The sequence below is a fragment of the Hippopotamus amphibius genome, chromosome 3, assembly GCF_030028045.1.
Source record: "Hippopotamus amphibius kiboko isolate mHipAmp2 chromosome 3, mHipAmp2.hap2, whole genome shotgun sequence".
Taxonomy (NCBI): domain Eukaryota; kingdom Metazoa; phylum Chordata; class Mammalia; order Artiodactyla; family Hippopotamidae; genus Hippopotamus; species Hippopotamus amphibius.
Genome location: NC_080188.1, coordinates 171,601,040 through 171,620,026, shown reverse-complemented (window position 1 = coordinate 171,620,026; position 18,987 = coordinate 171,601,040). Strand labels below are relative to the sequence as shown.

The 18,987-nt window shown below is 44.0% G+C and overlaps 1 long non-coding RNA gene across 5 annotated transcripts in view; it reads left to right on the top strand.

Annotated features, from left to right (window-relative positions):
* Window positions 1–3,103, top strand: part of LOC130849531 (uncharacterized) — a 47,453-nt gene extending 44,350 nt beyond the window's left edge. For 4 of the 5 annotated variants that reach the window (XR_009052756.1, XR_009052759.1, XR_009052758.1 and 1 more), the window contains exon 3: window positions 821–2,258. This is a non-coding gene — a long non-coding RNA (uncharacterized LOC130849531). Of the gene's footprint in view, window positions 1–820; window positions 2,259–3,014 lie in introns of those variants that run through there. The other variant, XR_009052757.1, reaches the window with a different exon arrangement.
* Window positions 3,104–18,987: the final 15,884 nt, after the last annotated feature.

The window sequence follows — 18,987 nt, the reverse complement described above, 5'->3', positions numbered from 1 at the left end:
GGGTTGATTTGAATTAAATGAGATAAACCTTTCCTCACAGAAAATGGAAATTAATGTTATTGTCTTTGTCCATCACACAGGCACTTTGTAAAGCAGTCATGGATTCTTTTAACAAATCTGTTTTAATCTATCAGAAGTCTAAATTTCCTTTACTAATAGCCCTCTTTAAAAATTGCGATCATCGTAAACCCTTCATCTTTTGATGACCGAGGGTTCTTCAAGCTTGGGAAGCTGTTCTATCAATATGCATGTACACATTAACCAGTTTGGAATCTGTAGTCAAACTGAGCCTCAGTAGCTTCTTACCTCTGAATGAAAAGAATGACATCCCTGTTCTTACTTACAATTTCTAATTTTGAGGATTCCTCAACAATACATTTTGAATTTATGAGATTTTGACTGATACCTTTCCATTTTCTTTTCATCATACTTAAGAATCTAAGACTTACAGATACTTGGATTTACACTTATCAAAGCTTTCTCATGTAGTTCCTTATTCATTCTTTCAAACTTGATAAAAAGAGGGATTTAATTCTTTACTGGGAGGTAGCATAGCATCAAGAAAGTACATGGACTTTGACACCAGATGAGCTGGATTAGGATCTCACATCCCTTACGAACGAGCCCTCAGACTGCCATCAAGTTGCTTCACCTCATGGTGACTCTGTAAAGAATTTTCATCTGTAAAGTGGGATCACAGATGCCTATCTCACAAAATTGTGTCAAGGATTAAATCACACAGATACATCTATATCAAGTGTTTAGCACCGTGCATGGAACTGGTTACTCAATAACTGTTGGTTTCTTTTAATGTTTACAGAGAAGCAAAGGGACATCCTGAGAGCATCTCCAAATGGTCAACCAAATACAAACAAGAAGGCATGGAATCCCTGAGTCTAGACATCAGCCTTCACTATAGTCACCTCATGTGCTCCTTTAGCAAGTTATCACCAAAAAGTATCCTGCTTCACCACTTTGAGAAGCTTTATAAACTGAGCCTGAAATGCCACATAAGAGACATACTGCCTATGCCATTCCTGTGCCCTCAGATGAGGGCAGATGCGCTCTTAAATTGATCGAGGTAAAAGGAACGTTGTATGTAATATATGCAGAAACGCTGATACACCCATTTTCTGACCTCATGTTGTATTGGATTTTGTGGTTTAGCCTCCACTTCTGAACGCATGAGAAGTGAGCACGGATAAAGGTGGGCACTAGGTTCTCTGTGGAGCCCCCTGCCCCTCACAATAAATAGCTCCCCTAGGTGATTCCCGAAGGCAGCCGCGTGTTTGGAAATTCCTCCCCTTTACCTGGCAGGTAGCCTGAGATGGGCTCAAGCTGTCCAGGAGTAGCTTTGCAGGGTAAGCCGCCACTGGACACGCACCACACCCTGAAGCCTGGCTATAAGGGAAGGGGACTGAGGGGAGGCAAAGAGGAGCCACCAAGATCCTGGGTCCGGGGCTGGAGGAGGGGAGGCTGAGAAGCAGGAGAGATACCCAGCGCTGGGGCCCGGGGCGTGGGGCCTGTGCCGGGTGGTGCCCTGGCCCGTTTCGTTAAATGTGAGGGAGAGGCACAGAGTACACTGGCCCAGTCGTTTCTCTTGGCTCCTGGAGGATTATAAAGGCCTTTGCCAGCTATAATAAGTAAAGTAAGTGGGCTGAATGTTGAACATTGAATAAAATTAAGAAAGATAAAGATGGAAAGTATAAAGAGAAAGGAGGGTTTGCATGGCGTTGTCAGTCCCAGCTGCCTGCAACTCCCTCCTTCCAAAGCCTTCACCTCTAGGACTCACCTCCACCTGCAGTTTTCCTCTCCACTGGGACTCTCTCTGCCCTCCCTCAAGGGGGAACTTGCTGCTCTCTTGCTCTCCTGGCTTTGGAAGCTCCCCTTAAATTCATCCAAGGAAACACATCTAAGATTACAGAAGAGAATATTCCAGGCACAGATACAGCTCAGCCTAGGATACTGTACATCTGGGTGCACATGGGCCAAACTGACAGAGCTTCTTGGGCAGTTTCTTTTCTCCAACTCTGTACAAAACCAGGAGACCCAGCCGAAAAGGCCTCCTTTTTGGTCCTTAGGTGTTGCCCTGTTCACATCCCACCTGCCTTCCCCTTTTATCCCTTCCCTCCCAGTGCCACTCCTGGCACTCTCATCCATCCCCAGCAGTTACAGAGAGAGCTGGGGCCGCCTCTCCGGACAGGGAATGGAGACTCCTTGTGCAAGTGAAGGACATTAATCCAAAGGACACGTCGAGATTACTTTTTAAATCTTGCTACTAAATATCTTCTGGTATTATCTGGGATTATGGTGGTATTTGTAGAAAAAGCATCCCCAAATAAATGCTATGTACATTGATACCCCTGGATTTATAACTTCCTGACAGCTTGTTACTGATTCATTTTTCGGTTAGGTAGTGAGTCCTATACCTGGTCACTTTTAATTCTCTCAGGGTTCCTTCGCCTGAATGTGTAATAATCTGCAGACCAGAGCTCAGAGAGGGGAAAATCCAATATCATGGAACCAGGTTGAAATAGTTTGTCATTTACTGTCCTTCGCCTCTGAGTCTCCCCAGCCATTTGTCTGTTTTGAGGTTTGAGATTTTATACGCACACTCACACACACACACACACACACACACACACACACACACACACACACACACACTCTCTCACCCCTTCTGGGCCCCCCTCCCCAGATCCTCCGGTTGGTGGTGCTGGCAGCAGGGCGCTCCTCTGGAGGCCAGGTTGAACCACTCTGGAGCGTCAAAACCACAACCAGGAAGCATTTGCACAGTATTCTTCGGTGCAAAGGGCAGAGCCACACAGCAAGTTTTCAGTTTCAGACCTAATTCTGACTCCTCCCATGCAAACTGCCTCCTCACCTGCTTTTAAGGGTGTCATTTCTACAGTGAACATCCTTGAAAAATCATTCATATGTGAGTCTCCTTCTAGTACACCCCTCCCTGTCTTTCCCTTTCACCTGGCGACAGAAGACATTTTCTCTCCCCTTAGAGCACGCTGGCATGACACGCGGCTCCTGGGGGAATCCTTCAAAGAAACAGAGTCTTGCTTGATCCTAGACCTACTCACACACAGAGTCCACGGCAGGAAGGCCCAGGTCTCGGCCGAGTGAGCCCCAGCAACGCGACCCACCACGCACAGCTGCTCTGCTAAGTTTAGACCTCTCTGAGAAACCACCTGACCTCAAGGCACTTGGGAGATACGCATCACACCCTATCTCAGAAGCTGATCTGGGGTGGGGCCCACTCCTTGCTTTTCACATGCATAACACCTTTGTGAGCTAGAAAAGCAACTTTTGGGGAGGCTACTCTGAATAAATGGTAAAAAGATAAAAGAACCCTCAATCAGCTAACAAACTGCAAATTCCCTCCACCTGGTAGAGCTCCCAGCTTTAGACTGTTCTGTCCCGCGGCCTGACCTCTACCTGGACATCCAGGTCCCACCTCCCATTCCATATGTCCGAAGCGGAACTCACCAGCTTCCCCCAGACCCTTTCCTCCTGTCTGCCTGTCTGAAGCATTTCCAGTTTCCCAAGCGAGGACCCTCAAGTCAACCCTTACTACCTCCCCCTCCTCTTGAGTCACTAAATCTTTTTAAAAAGTTCAAACTATTTTATCTCCTAAACAGGTGTTCATAAACTTCTTCTCCTCTCCATCCCCACAGCCTCTGCCCTCCATCAAGTCCTCCTCAGACCCTCACCTGCTCGCTGCTACAGTGGCCAGCAGGCTCCCTGCCTGCCTTTTCATACTTTAAGTCCAACTACCAATTTTTCTAAAGCCACATCTATCTCTAGCTTAAAACCCTTCAAGGTCTCCCGTCAGGTTCTCTGTGCTCTCTACACATTAGAATCACCTGGGCAGCTTTAAAAGAAAAAAAATGTCAATGCCCAGCTTCCACCCCGAGAAATTCTGATTTAATTGACAGGGTAGGAGAAGGCACCCATATTTGTTTTTGAAACTCTCTAGGAAACTGACGTGCAGCCAGGGGTGAGAACCACTGACCTCCAGGATGAAGCCCAAGCCCCTTCCCGTGGCACCCAAGACTTTTCTTGACTGAGCCCCTGCTCACCTCTCCAGCCAGCCTCCCTCCTGGCCTCTCCATGCCTTTACGTTCCAGCAACACTGACCTGCTTACAGTTCCCACCATCACACCATTGCTTATGCTGCCCTTGAGGTCCGAAACACCCTCCCTACTGGCCCAACCTCATCTTCTACGGGAATCCGTTCCTAACCGCTCACCTCAGCAACTTCCCTCACCCCCCCCGCCCCCCCACCCCCCCCACCCCCGGTGCTCCATAAAACCTTGGGTGTGTCTCTGTTACTGAACATCCGCACTATTTTATGGTGATTTATGCATGCGTCTTCCTTAAGCAGAAGGGAGAGGTTATTTACATGGGGTTACTTCACGGAACCCAAAGCTGCTGGAAGTGCAGTTGGGCCTCTCAAACACTGGGACCCTGAATTTGGGAAGCTGCCTGGGATCAAGGCACTTCCTCTCGGTCACTCTCTCACCCAGGTTATATGGCCTCTGCTGTCCGTTCATTACTTCTGGATCTTCTTGGCAGACCACATTCTCTGCCTGTGTGTACCCAGATGGGCCCCAGATGGCCACCCCATAAAGGCAAGCTCAGCTCCTCAAGGTACATGTTCTCATTTGCAGAAACACTGACTAGCATCCTAAATGTCCATTCGAAAGTCCCAGAAAAGAGAATTTTATTGGCCCAAGGAGTCACCCATGTTCCCATCAGCTATGGCCAAATAAGGCTGCTGCACAAGAAGGCATGTCCTGAAAAAATGGAGATGAATCATGGCATGCGCAGACACACCACAAGGTGAAAATTACACCGCAAGAGTCAAGGGATTCTTGAACCATGTGTTAAATGGGTATAGGTCAAGTGCTGAGTGAGCCAGAGAAAGAAACCAGTATTTTAGTCTTTGATGTCAGGGAAGCCTTCAGAGAAAAGCTGGCATTGGACCTGGACCTTGAAGGATGAGTAGGATTTTGCCAAGCACAGGAGAAGATAAAGGATATTCTAGGTAAAGGCAGTATCAAAAAGATACCCTGGAGAATATGTTTCCATGTGAAAGTGAATGGAAGGGAGAAAATGGTGCTAAGATGGTGGGATCAGCAGATGGGGCTAGACATGTGGGTTTGGTCCAGATTGTGAGAATCTGCCAGATTGAGTCTGGACTTCACTGTTCAGTAGGTGAGCTCCTCCCAGAGGATCTCAAATAAGGAGAAGGTGGAATGAGCAGACGGGGAGGGGGAAGCCCCTGAGGGTCTGCGTTAGGGTAGTGGGTAGATTCTGACCAGACTTTCAATTCAAAGAGCACTTTGTCTGTGATAGCTCATCTAATCCTCACAATATCATCATAACGTAGATAAGGCCAGCTTTTATTTTACTCGTGTTATTGAAGAGGAAATGTGGTTCAGTTCAGTTACACAACTTGCCCAAGATCACACGAAATAGTCAAATAGTATTCTTTCAGAATTTTTCTATACATCTAGAAGCTAATTCTGTTTTTTTTCTCTTTTGTCTGGTTACCTATAGAATTTTTTTTAAAATTAATTTATTGGCTGCATTGGGTCTTTGTTGCTGCACGTGGGCTTTCTCTAGTTGTGGCAAGCGGGGGCTACTCTTCGTTATGGTGCATGGGTTTCTCATTGCAGTGGCTTCTCTTGTTATGGAGCACAGGTTCTAGTTGCACGGGCCATGGGTTCAATAGTTGTGGCTCACGGGCTCTAGAGCACAGACTCAGCAGTTGTGGCACACAGGCTTATTTGCTCCTCGGCATGTGGGATCTTCCCCACCCAGGGATCGAACCTGTGTCCCCTGCATTGACAGGCAGATTCTTAACCACTGTGTCACCAGGTAAGTTCTCTTTTTTTTTTTTCTAGTACATCTTTATTGGAGTATAATAGCTTTACAATGTTGTGTTAGTTTCTGCTGTACAACAAAGTGAATCAGCTATATTTATACATATATCCCCTAATTAGGGGATATCCCCTAATTCTATTTTCTAAAACCACAAATAAGGGCATGCTGTACATACTTGCTTTTTTCACTTAATTTGCTTTGGTCCTATTTGCATGTCAGGACCCATATATCTACCTCATTCTTTCATTCTTTAGCAGTTTCATGGGATTCCATTGAAAGGATGTATCATAACATTTAATCAATCCATTTTTAGACATATTTAAAATGTTTCTAGATTTTTTTGATATTATAAATTATAAATACACTATGTTTAGGTCCTTATACATTGCACACACATTTAATTGCATATGAGCAATAACTACCTAGCAGTGGAATTACTGGGTGAAAGGGCATGTACATGTACAATTTTTTTTTTTTTGGGGGGGTACACCAGGTTCAATCATTTGTTTTTATACACATATCCCCGTATTCCCTCCCTTCCTTGACTCCCCCCCCCGAGTCCCCCCCACCCTCCCTGCCCCAGTCCTCTAAGGCATCTTCCATCCTCGAGTTGAACTCCCTTTGTTATACAACAACTTCCCACTGACTATTTTACAGTTGGTAGTATATATATGTCTGTGCTACTCTCTCGCTTCGTCTCAGTTTCCCCTTCACCCCCCGCCCCCTCCCATACCTCGAGTTCTCCAGTCCATTCTCTGTATCTGCATCCTTATTCTTGTCACTGAGTTCATCAGTACCATTTTTAGATTCCGTATATGTGAGTTAGCATACAATATTTGTCCTTCTCTTTCTGACTTACTTCACTATGTATGACAGATAGTAGTTCTATCCACCTCATTACATATAGCTCCATCTCATCCCTTTTTATAGCTGAGTAATATTCCATTGTATATATATGCCACATCTTCTTTATCCATTCATTTGTTGATGGGCATTTCGGTTGCTTCCATGTCCTGGCTATTGTAAATAGTGCTGCAATAAACATTATGGTACATGTTTCTTTTGGGATTATGGTTTTCTTTGGGTATATGCCCAGAAGTGGGATTACTGGATCATATGGTAATTCTATTTGTAGTTTTTTAAGGAACCTCCAAATTGTTTTCCATAGTGGCTGTACCAACTTACAGTCCCACCAACAGTGCAGGAGAGTTCCCTTTTCTCCACACCCTCTCCAACATTTGTGGTTTCCAGACTTTGTGATGATGGCCATTCTGATTGGTGTGAGGTGATACCTCATTGTGGCTTTGACTTGCATTTCTCTGATGATGAGTGATGTTGAGCATCTTTTCATGTGTTTGTTGGCCATCTGTATGTCTTCTTTGGAGAAATGTCTATTTAGGTCTTCTGCCCATTTGTGGATTGGGTTATTTGCTTTTTTGGTATTAAGCTTCATGAGCTGCTTGTATATTTTGGAGGTTAATCCTTTGTCCGTTGTTTCATAGGCAATTATTTTTTCCCATTCTGAGGGTTGCCTTTTAGTCTTATTTATGGTTTCTTTTGCTGTGCAAAAGCTTTTAAGTTTCATGAGGTCCCATTCGTTTATTCTTGATTTTATTTCCCTGATTCTAGGAGGTGGGTCAAAAAGGATGTTGCTTTGATGAATGTCATAGAGTGTTCTGCCTATGTTTTCCTCTAGGAGTTTTATAGTGTCTGGCCTTACATGTAGGTCTTTAATCCATTTGGAGTTGATTTTTGTGTATGGTGTTAGGAAGTGTTCTAATTTCATTCTTTGACATGTTGCTGTCCAATTGTCCCAGCACCACTTATTGAAGAGGCTGTCTTTTTTCCATTGTATATTCTTGCCTCCTTTGTCAAAGATAAGGTGCCCATATGTGTTTGGGCTTACTTCTGAGTTCTCTGTTCTATTCCATTGATCATCCTTTCTATTTTTGTGCCAGTACCATACTGTCTTGATCACTATGGCCTTGTAGTAGAGTTTGAAGTCAGGAAGCCTGATTCCACCAACTCCATTTTTCCTTCTCAAGATTGCTTTGGCTATTCGGGGTCTTTTGCGTTTCCATACAAATCGTAAGATTTCTTGCTCTAGTTCTGTGAAAAATGCCATTGGTAATTTGACATGTACAATTTTGATAGATATTGCTAAATGTCCTCACCTTCACTTACTGTGGGTTAACTTTTTTTCAAACTGTGCCAACTTGATATATGTTTTTTTCATTTTATTATTTTATTTTATTTTATTATTTATTGGCTGCTTTGGATCTTCATTGCTACGCACAGGCTTTCTGTAGTTGTGGGGAGTGGGGGCTTCTCTGCAGTGTGCAGTCCTCTCATTGTGGTGGCTTGTCTTGTTGTGGAGCACAGGCTCTAGGCATGCGGGCTTCAGTAGTTGTGGTGCATGGGCTCAGTAGTTGTGGCTCGCAGGCCTAGTTGCTCTGCAGCATGTGGGATCTTCCCGGACCAGGGCCCAAACCTGTGTCCCCTGCATTGGCAAGCAGATTCCCAACCACTGTGCCACCAGAGAAGCCCAATATATGTTGCTGTTTTTTTAAAGGATTTTTAAACAAAATACTTGTAAAGAAAAAATTTCTATTGTTGACCAATACAAAGTGTGTTTATTGGTCACAATCCAAAATATATCAGACAATCACACAATTCTTCTAAGCAAGATTGTGTAACTCAGGGTTGTAGTATTTCACTCCAGTATCCACTTACCAAAAACTACTATTTATTGTTAATTGTCAGTGTATATCAAGCAATGAAAGCCCAACTCTATAGTTGGACATGAACTTCATCTCATGACATAAAATAGGTATGGTTTGTAGTAACAGGCAGTAACTAAAATGTTCATCCCTATGATTGAATGACCAAAAAGAGTCCATCATGGTTGCAAAGCTCAATTGAAGATTGTCAGAGAGGGACATCCTCAGAGCCGGGCAGAGGCCTGACCACAATCCACAGGACAATTAAATGCAGGGATGAGCAGGAGGGGCCAAGAAGTGGTCTGGGTATCAGCTGAGCACCTTTCAAAGGACTGCCAGTGGTGGGCTTTCTGGGAATGAACACTCCCAAATAAACTGTGCTTCTTTCAGAAAGAAGCTCAGGCCTTTCTGAGCTCCCGGGTTGGTTGGTTTGTTTACTTGTTTGCTTGCTTCTTTGTTTTTTAAGCTTTGAGCTAGGAGCCAAATCCAGGTATAACTGCATTGCCCACATATCTGTTCAAGGGATGGGTTTTAAATCATCATGCTAATAGGAAAAATTTGTAAAATGACTTTATCATCTCAATAGATGCCAAAAAATGATTCAAATCAAATCAACATTTATTCCTTTTGAAAACTCTAAATATTTTAACAAAAAGTGTTTCTGTATTAAAGTTTCTTAAAGAAACAGAAACTATGAGCCAATGGTGTATAAAACGGAGAATCCCTTCAAAGCAGAATCAGAGCCAGCAGGCTCTCTGCCCCTCATCGCCCTCAGCACAATATTAAAGGGCCGAGAGCAATGTTTTAAGAAAGGCAAGAAACCGCAGCATCTACACTGGAAAGGAATAATTAAAGTATCATTGAGATGATACTATTATAAACTTATAAAACCCAGGAGACAAGAGGTGACAAGGAGCTATGGAGTAGAAGGCAAATCCGCAAAATTTGGTGTTATTCTTTATAGTAGTGGTACACACAGAAAAAAGAGATTCCATTCTATAAGAGTAACAAAAAACATAAATTCTTGAGTATTGACTCAACTTGGAATAAAAAAATTTTATCTTTTTGAAAGAAATGTGAAACACCATAATAGGAAAAGTAAACGGAGATGAAAAAATGGCAATATTTCCTTGCTTCTGGTTAAGAAGAGAATACAGTAAAGATAATATATATTAAATAAGCATGCAAATTTAGTGCAATTAAAGTTCCCCAAAGATAATTTGTACAGCTTGATAAATAATGTGAAATTAGTCCAAAAGAAAGAGCAGTAAAGAATAACAAATTTTGGACTTCCTAGGTGGCGCAGTGGGTAAGAATCCGCCTGCCAATGCAGGGGACACGGGTTCGATCCCCGCCCCAGGAAGATACCACATGCCGCGGAGCAACTAAGCCTGTGCACCACAACTATCGAGGCTGCGCTCTAGAGCCTGTGAGCCACAACTACTGAGCCCATGTGCTTCAACTACTGAAGCCCTCGCACCTAGAGCCCATGCTCTGCAACAAGAGAGTCAACCGCAATGAGAAGCCGGTGCACCACAATCAAGAGTAGCCCCCCTAGGATGGAAGATGCCTTAGAGGACTGGGGTGGGGAGGGTGGGGGGACTCGAGGGGGGGGGGAGTCAAGGAAGGGAGGGAATACGGGGATATGTGTATAAAAACAGATGATTGAACCTGGTGTACCCCCCAAAAAATAATAAAAAAAATAAAAGAAAATAAAAAATAAAAAATAAATTTACAATTTAAGTAGCAAAAAAAAAAAAAAAAAAGAGTAGCCCCCGCTCACCACAACTAGAGAAAGCCCGTGTGCAGCAACAAAGACCCAACACTGCCAATAAAATAAATTAATTAATTTTAAAAAAAAAAGAATAACAATTTTTTTTTAAATTTTATTGAAGTTATCCTATTAGATTTTGAAACATGTAACAACTAAATCTTCATGAAAACTGTATGGTATTGACATCAAAACAATGAGAGGGAAAAAAATCACTAATTGAATAAAATAGATACTCCAGAAATAAATTCAACAGCGATAGGGACAAAATACACTGGGAGAGGGAAGGAGCGTAAGCAGTATAAGAATACAGAAAAGAAACATTATTTAAGCAAAATTGTAGGCAAAACAGAGGAATCATTCTATATACATATATGTCATACTTAGAGTGAATTATTGAGAAAGTATCTGGTGTCTTGCCTAGTTTTGGTGGTTTATGGTTTTGTGGAAGCTTTTTTTTGTTTTCTCTGCTGTGGACTCATCAGCAAAGACTGAAGGGAATTTTCCCCTCACCCCTCTCAGAGAAGGCAGTCAGTCTTTGTGTTCCTGTGTTCCTGGCTCCCGAGGGACACATTTTGTGTTTTAGGATCAAGCCTTTGTTTGGGAGCACTGGTTCCCAGGCAGCAGGAGGCTGGTGGGGGGAGGGCTGGGGTGTCTGGAGCTGGGGAGAGGCTTGATGCCAGGCTGAGAGTGGTTGGCTCTCTGGTTTGAGGTGCCTAGGGAGAGGGGAACACACAGTGCCCAGGAGGGGCGGGACCTTGAGTGGGGGACGGCTGCAGGGATGGTGTCAAGGCCAGTCACCATGCCCCTCAGTGTGGGAGCAGCTGCCATGCTCACTGGCCTGGTGAGGAGAGAGCACAGCTACAGGGCCTACCAGCTGTCAGGAGGTCTGTGCACACCTGGGCGAGGAGCATCTTCTGTGGTGACCGGATGGGTTAATGACAGAGGCCTCTTTCCCTGTCCTCCTAGACTCAGTGGGCCCCGAGGGCCTGAAACAACTCAGGGAGGGGCAGGGGAGAGCGAGGACCCCCTTCCTAAATGATCACTACTGGGCTCAGAGAGTGAATCTTGAGCAAGAAAAATAAAGTCATATTTCTTGCACCTCAAGCACAGTAGAAGATTTCATACCTGTTGCATGTATCCTACATTTTATTTATTTATTTATTTATTTATTGAATGTGTTTCATTGTTGCACACAGGCTTTCTGTAGTTGCAGAGAGTGGGGGCTACTCTTCATTGCAGTGCACGGGCTGTTTATGGTGGTGACTTGTTGCAGAGCAGGGCTCTAGGCGTGCAGGCTTCAGTAGTTGAGATGCATGGGCTCAGTAGTTGTGGCGCACTGGCTTAGTTGCTCCACAGCATGTAGGATCTTCCCGGACCAGGGATCAAACCCATGTCCCCTGCATTGGCAGGCAGATTCTTAACCACTGTGCCACCAGGGAAGCCCACATCCTGCATTTTGATAAACCCAGATGGTTCAAAGAATAAACAACGACCGCAAACTATTTTAAAAATTAGAAAACAAGTAATATATTTATTTCAGTGATGGAGGACAGATACATTTCTGGGATCAAAAAAAAACAAAAAACAGAAGATTAGACAGAGGGATCATGGAAAAAAATATACAGCCTGACTGACACTTACAGAAATACAATCCCATCGTGTACCCAGATTGCCCCAAAATGCCCTGGATTTATTCTAACTCAGGATCAACTATAATTAACCCATAAGTGACTGACTATTAGCAAAATGTTTTAATTATAGTGGCGTAAGCCCAGCAGTGTAATCTGCATTTTTCACCAAATGTGACATAAACATTCGTGCAGACTCCAAGCTAACAAAGGACTTATTCAGCTTAGGCAGTGTCTCACCAGAGGACGCGATGCTGGAAAGGGGCCTGGGCTTTCCCATCCTTACGAACCAGCCACTGACGCTCTCGCACCACAAGATGGCTGCCAAGCCTGCGGCCACGAGGCAAAGCCGAGCTGGCAGTTCCACAGGGGCCCCACACCAAACCCTGGCCTCCTTAGCGTTATGTTAGAAGTTTACTAGCCAGCAAGGGATCAGGGCTAGGTGACCCCACGGTGTGGCCACTGAGACGTCAAGGTGAGAAAAAGGTACAGTGTTAGGATTTTCCAGAGAAACAAAAGTGACACCCCCCCACCTCTGTTGAGAGAGATTTTGAGATAAGATATTGGCTCAGGCAATTATGGAGGCTAAGAAATCCCACGACCCACCCGTTGTTTACAAGACGGGGACCCAGGAAGGCTGGTGTAGTTACAGTCCAAGCCTGAAGGCCTGAGGACCTGCGGAGGGGCGGGGTGGGGGAACGATGGTGTAAGTTCTAATCTGAGTGCAAGAGAAGATCAGTGTCCCAACAAACAAGGAGCAAGTGTGCTCTCCCTCCACCTTTCTGTTCTGTTCAGACCCTCAGCAGACCGGGTGATGCTCACCTGCATCAGGGAGAGCAATCTGCTTTACTCAGTCTACTATCTCCAGTACTGACCACTTCTGGAAACACTCTCACAGACACACCCAAAGTAAAGTGTAACTAGATACCTGGGTACCCTATGGCCCAGTCAAGCGGACACGTAAAATTAACCATCACACATGTATGTAGGGGTTCAGCAGGGACTACCCATCTGCCTAACACTATGGTTGTGACACTAATTGCCCACGTGTGTCTCATGAGCAGGCTTGGATTGGCTAATAATTGGAATCGAACCAAACTTCATCCCTCAGATTTAATTCCACTAAAATTTCAGAATGAAGCAGGGACATGATGGATTGCTGACAAAAGGAAAATAGGTATGAATAATTCCCCGAATGTCCTTGACTCAGAGTTGAGTCACATGCATTTCCATTCAACACCATTATCACTGAAAACCCAGCGTTGGTGGTACGGTGGTGAGCACAGCTGCCTTCCAACACCATTATCACTAAAAGTGAATGAGTGTAACTTACTTGAATTTCTGATCACATGGTTCACTACTGTAAAAATGTGATTATTCCTGCTCAAGCCAATTATAGAGTCAACCAGGCCAAATCTCAATATGTAATAAGAATAATTATTTCTTATACTTGTAGTTTGAACAGATTCAACATTATGATTAGACCATTAATGACCTTATGTATGCTGGCTGTTGATCTCTTCCAAGTTTTTATGGCTTTATTGTCTCTTTCCACAAATGATGCTCCTTCCTGTGGCTGCTCAGACTATTTCCCTTTAGGCAGTGACCAAAGATGAAATTCCACATTTAGTCAACTGGAATGTTGTAACCATCGGGGGTAACAGAAGCACTGAACTCGGTGCTTGAAAGACCTGAATTACAGTCCAGGCTACCCAACTTATGAGCATGTGACCTCGTGCAAGTTACTTGACCACACAGAGCTGTGGGCTCTGCTTCATAAAATGGAAATGATAATACCTGCTCTGACATTCTTCCCTGAGGCTTGTGGTGAGGCTCAAATGAGGTATTATACAAAAGTCTTTGTAAAGCATGGAATGCCGTCAACTATAAGGTATCGTGATTGGCGGCGTGCTCTAGGAGTTAATGGGCTTAAATCCTGGAGTGTATTAAAATCATGTGACTCACTGGTTTAGAATATTCATTTCTAGGCCCTGTTCCCAGAGAGTCTAGTTGAGTAGATTCTGGATGGAGCTTGGAGACCTGCATTTTAATTCCTCAACCCCATCATCAGCCCTCTTCCCCTGCCATGTGATTTGTATATGAATGGTCTAGGGATGACACTTAGAGAAATACTAATGTAAAAGTCAAATAAAACACTTCACAAGAACTTCAGGAATGGCCCTTCAGAAGAACGTTAGGGATTAAATTAACATATCTAATTGCTTTGAATGATAAGCTGAAATAAGCTAATGAGCTGACGCCCTGTTGGAAGATGTTACTCAAATGAATTCACTACAGAAAAAGATATTTATTGTAGAATTGCTCTTACAGGGGTTGAAAATAACGGAAAAGACTTTTGTTTTCCACTTCACCTCAGCTTCCTCTAATCCTATTTCCGGCCTGTGTTTCTGGTTTCACCACTTCTCTGACATGATTTCTGTGCTGAATGAATGTCCTCCTTTCCGTTTGGGGGAGAATAATGGAATCCTGTCATTTTAACAAGGCTGCGTCCCAAGCCAAGTGGGCATGCCACAGGCCAGATGGCTGAGGGAGAAACCAGGCTTCAAAGATTCTGGCAGCCGCTGGTGCACCCAAGATGGGAAGTAGTGGAGCTCTGGTCTCTCGACAGCCACAGACTCAAAGGATAGCTATTTTGTCATTCAGAATAGATTGCACTGGGCTAGCCCTGGGCTAAATTATTAAGTCCCTGAAATTGACTTTGATGTTTCCCCACCATCTCCACTTCCTGGTCCCTCTTATTATCCCTGCCTCCTCTGCTGGTCAGGGACTCAGGACCCTCATTTTGATATTCCGCCGTGCCCTCTCTGATTAGCCAGAACATGAGAACGTTTTCTTTTCTATGACAGCACCCCAACTGCCCACTTGGCTCAGTGTCCCTGGTGTAGGAGGAGACAGGGGTGGTGCTGAGGGCTGGGAAGTGGGGATCTAAGGAAGTAATCAGTGTATCTGTGTTGAGGTTTAATGTGTCGCTCCCCCTAGGTTACTGAAGCCTTTTTGGAAAGATATCTTCAGCCCAAAGAATAGAAATTCCAGGAATTATAGGCCCTTCAGGTAGCCTTGAAGGAGTGGTGGTTGAGGGCGGCGGGTATAGAAGAGACATTTGCAGGTAGCAGCCCTCCCCGAGTCCCACCACCCTGGGAGGGTTTGGTACTGACAAGCCATGCACGTCTCCAAGGGATTTATCTGGGGACTCCAAGGATCCGTTGTTTGGACTCCCCAGTAAAATGACTCCCTCTAGCCCACCAGCCTCTTTCTATTTCCTGAAATAGAGGGGCTGCATATTTCATTGACTCCTCTTAGCAACCACACAAGGAAGGTGTTATGCTAACCCCCTTACGCAGTGGACCATTAGATCCCTTCAAGGACAGGGTAAACGATGAAGGTTAAATTCATCAATGCCAAGACTTGACTATACTGACCCAATATTAATATGTTATCCCGAATTTAAAAAGAAAAACTACCCCACCTCCAGCAGTGGACCCTGATTAATTTAAATCATTTAGTATAAGCCCACTCCCTTGCCACAGTGATTGGTTTTATCAGAACTAAGCCAGTCAGTTCACAGCATTCCCCTGGCTGCATTTGGCCTAATTAAGAGCAATGAAAAGCAAGAAGATACCAGAGGGTTTCTGGGAAAGGAACTTCATTGTTTTTATGGGAACACTCTGGATGTCACTCTTTCTCTCTCTCTGAAAATTGATAAGGAAGCATATATTGGTCTATTTTGTTAGCAGCCATCTTGCCTCAGCCATAGGATGAAATTGACACCAAAGGCAAAACAAAGACCTAGAGCAAAACTGATTCCTTGATACTATCACAGAGGTGCTGAATCAAATTAACACTGAAGCCACCCTACCTCTAGACTTCAAGCAATGGGAATACATGAGTTAGGATTAGATTCAGTTGCAAGTAACTGTAAACCCCAATAAAAGTGGCTTAAACAAGCTAAAGGGTTATTTCTTTCTCAGGTTTAAAAAAAAAAAAGTCATGGTGGATAGTCCAGGGATAGTATACCTCCCGTCTGATAGCTCTGCCATCTTAGCACATAATGTCTTCCTCTGTAGTCCAAAATGGCTGCTCTAACTACTGCCATCACACCAGCATCCAGTCAGCAAGAAGGAGTAAAGGGAACGTCACTTCTCAGAAGACACACATAACACTGGTTACATGCCAGAACTTAGTTATATGGCTACATCTAGCTTCAGGTGTGGCTGAAAAATTTCTTTATTCTGGGAGGTCATATGCCTGGCTAAAAAGTGGGGGGTTCCTCTCCTGGTAGAAGAGGAAAATGACTCTTTGGGGATAACTAGCACTCTCAGCCACTGTGTGTCTTCCTTACTGTTTAAGGCAGTTTGAATTGTGTTTCCTGTTATTTATAATCAAACGCATCCTAATAGACACAACCCTATAAACCCCCCAATTACCTTCTATCTCCAATCACATGCTGGTGGATAAAAATAGAAGAAGCCCTTCACTGGGAGCAACTCAAGATCTTTCTTTAGTTTTAGTTTCTTCTCAGGTTTGGGACAGCTCCTGGCACATAGAGGCACTCGATAAGTATTTGCTGAATTGAACAAAATTAACTAAGAAGATTCGAACAGAGAGAGTTCAATAGAATCTTGGCATAGTGACTTGTCAGCTCTGGCCTTGGGCAAACCGTAAAACCTTCTGAAGCTACAGATGAGAGGATTAATACCTACCTTCAGACATTGTTATAAGCATTAGTGACAATATATGTAGAGTGCTGAGCACAATTCCTGGCACACAGCCACATAGTTGACACACACACACACCCCATGTACATGAATTTTTAAAAAATTATGATTATGTACATTATACATTTTGAAGGAACCCTGAAGTTAAGAAGAGAGGGATTTTGGCAGTGTTTCAAACACCCACAGATTCTATGGGCTATTATTCATTCTTAGCCTTAGGAAAATATGACTGCTGAGTTCAAAGGAAAGAATACTTTGAAGAGACTTTTCATTAACACCCCGAAGCCTTCTTAGATATCGAATAGTTATTTAGTGAGTAAAGTGTGAATGAATCAGAACATATGTATTGAATTTATCTTGGAACCCCGTGTGTGTAAAACCTAACTACAAAATGTGCTTTGCATTCTCTTATTGTCCAAAGGCTGGAAACACAGCATGACATTCTGCTGAACCCAAAATGACCTTGAACTCAGCAAATAGACCAAATTGATAGAAGAACCCCAGGTCACTTTTCAGGGTCTTTACCGTATTAAGGGATGTACAACCCGCTGTGATTTGGGATCTCTTGTGTTTGTTTTCCTTGGTTTGACTCAGAAACCTACGGGAGAAAATAGAATCATCTTCTTTGTCCTCAGTCAAGGTCTGAAAACAAAGATAGAAGAAATGTTACCCCGGTGAAGAGGGCCTCTTATAAGCAATGGGGCCTCACAGATGTGGAAAGAACTGAGAGCTTTTAAGTCAAAGCATAGATAAAGCTTGTAGTAAGAGGAGCTGAAAGACAAGAGTGAAGGGGATTTTAGAATGTTAACAGAAATCAACTGGTCCTCCTCCCGTTTTGGAGATGAGGAAGCTGCATCTCAGAGGAATGACTCTTCTCAGCGGGGCAGGCAGTGAGCTAACAGAGTCAGGACTGCAAGGCCAGTTTCTCGTTCCAAAGTCCAGTATACTCTGGCAAGAAAAATGTTTAAAAAGACAAGAAAAAAAATTTTTAATCTATTTGCAAAGGCAGCATATTGGTTTTAAAGTGTTGCTAGTGTCTTAGAGTGTGTGAGGGGCTTTCACACACACACTCTTATCTGACCTCACACTGACACTGAACACTGTTAAGCCCACTCTGCCCGGTTTTGCAGAGAAGGAAACAGAGGTTAGGTGATTTTGTAACCGTGCAACTCAGATTGGGACCTGAATCCACAGTCTTTTAACTGAGATCACACACCTGGTCTCAGGACTTAATGAAGCTGAGGTTCTTGATATCTTGTCTCAGAAAGAATTCAGTGAAAGACAAAGTGATGGGTAAGAAGTCGATTTCTTTAGAGAGAAACACACTCCACAGACAGTGGGCCATCTCAGAAGGCAAGAGGCTCTGAAATATGTCTTGGTTAGTTTTTATAGGCTGGGTAATTTCATAGGCTAATGAGTGGGAGGATTATTCCAGTTATTTGGGGGAAAGGGCAGGGATTTCCAGGAATTGGGCCACTGCCCACTTTTTGCCCTTTTAAAGTTGGCCTCAGAACTGTCGTGGCCCTGGGGGAGTATGTCATTGGGCATATGCTAACGCATTACAGTGAGCATATAAGGAGGCTCAAGGTCCACTGGAAGTCACATCTTCCGCCATCTTGGACCTAGTTGGTTGGTTCTAACCAGTTTCGTCATGTCCTCTGGCTGTGTCATTCTTTTCAAGGTTGTGCCCTGCCCCCTTCCCTCCCTGTTTCAATTTGGCAAAGCTGCTCAGAGGGGTGCCGACTCCCAACACACTTCTCTTTCCACTCAGCACATGTGTATGTCAGAGACAAAATAACCTTGTTTCTTTTTAAAAAGAAGAAGGAAATGCTAGTTTGTCCTTCTGATACCATCACCTCCGTTTGCTGACTATCCTTAAGGTAAAAACTCCCCTTTAAAGTGAGAGGAGGGACTTCCTAGGTGGTGAGGTGGATAAGAATCTGCCTGCCAATGCGGGGGACACGGGTTCAATCCCTGCTCCAGGAAGATCCCACGTGCCGCGGAGCAACTAAGCCCGTGTGCCACAACTATTGAGCCTGTGTGTCACAACTGCTGAAGCCCACACGCCTAGAACCCGTGCTCCACAATGAGAGAAGTCACCACAATGAGGAGCCCGTGCACCACAATGAAGAGTGCCCCCCGCTTGCCGCAACTAGAGAAAGCCCGTGTGCACCAATGAAGACCCAACACAGCCAGTAAATAAATAAACAAATAAATAAATAAATTCT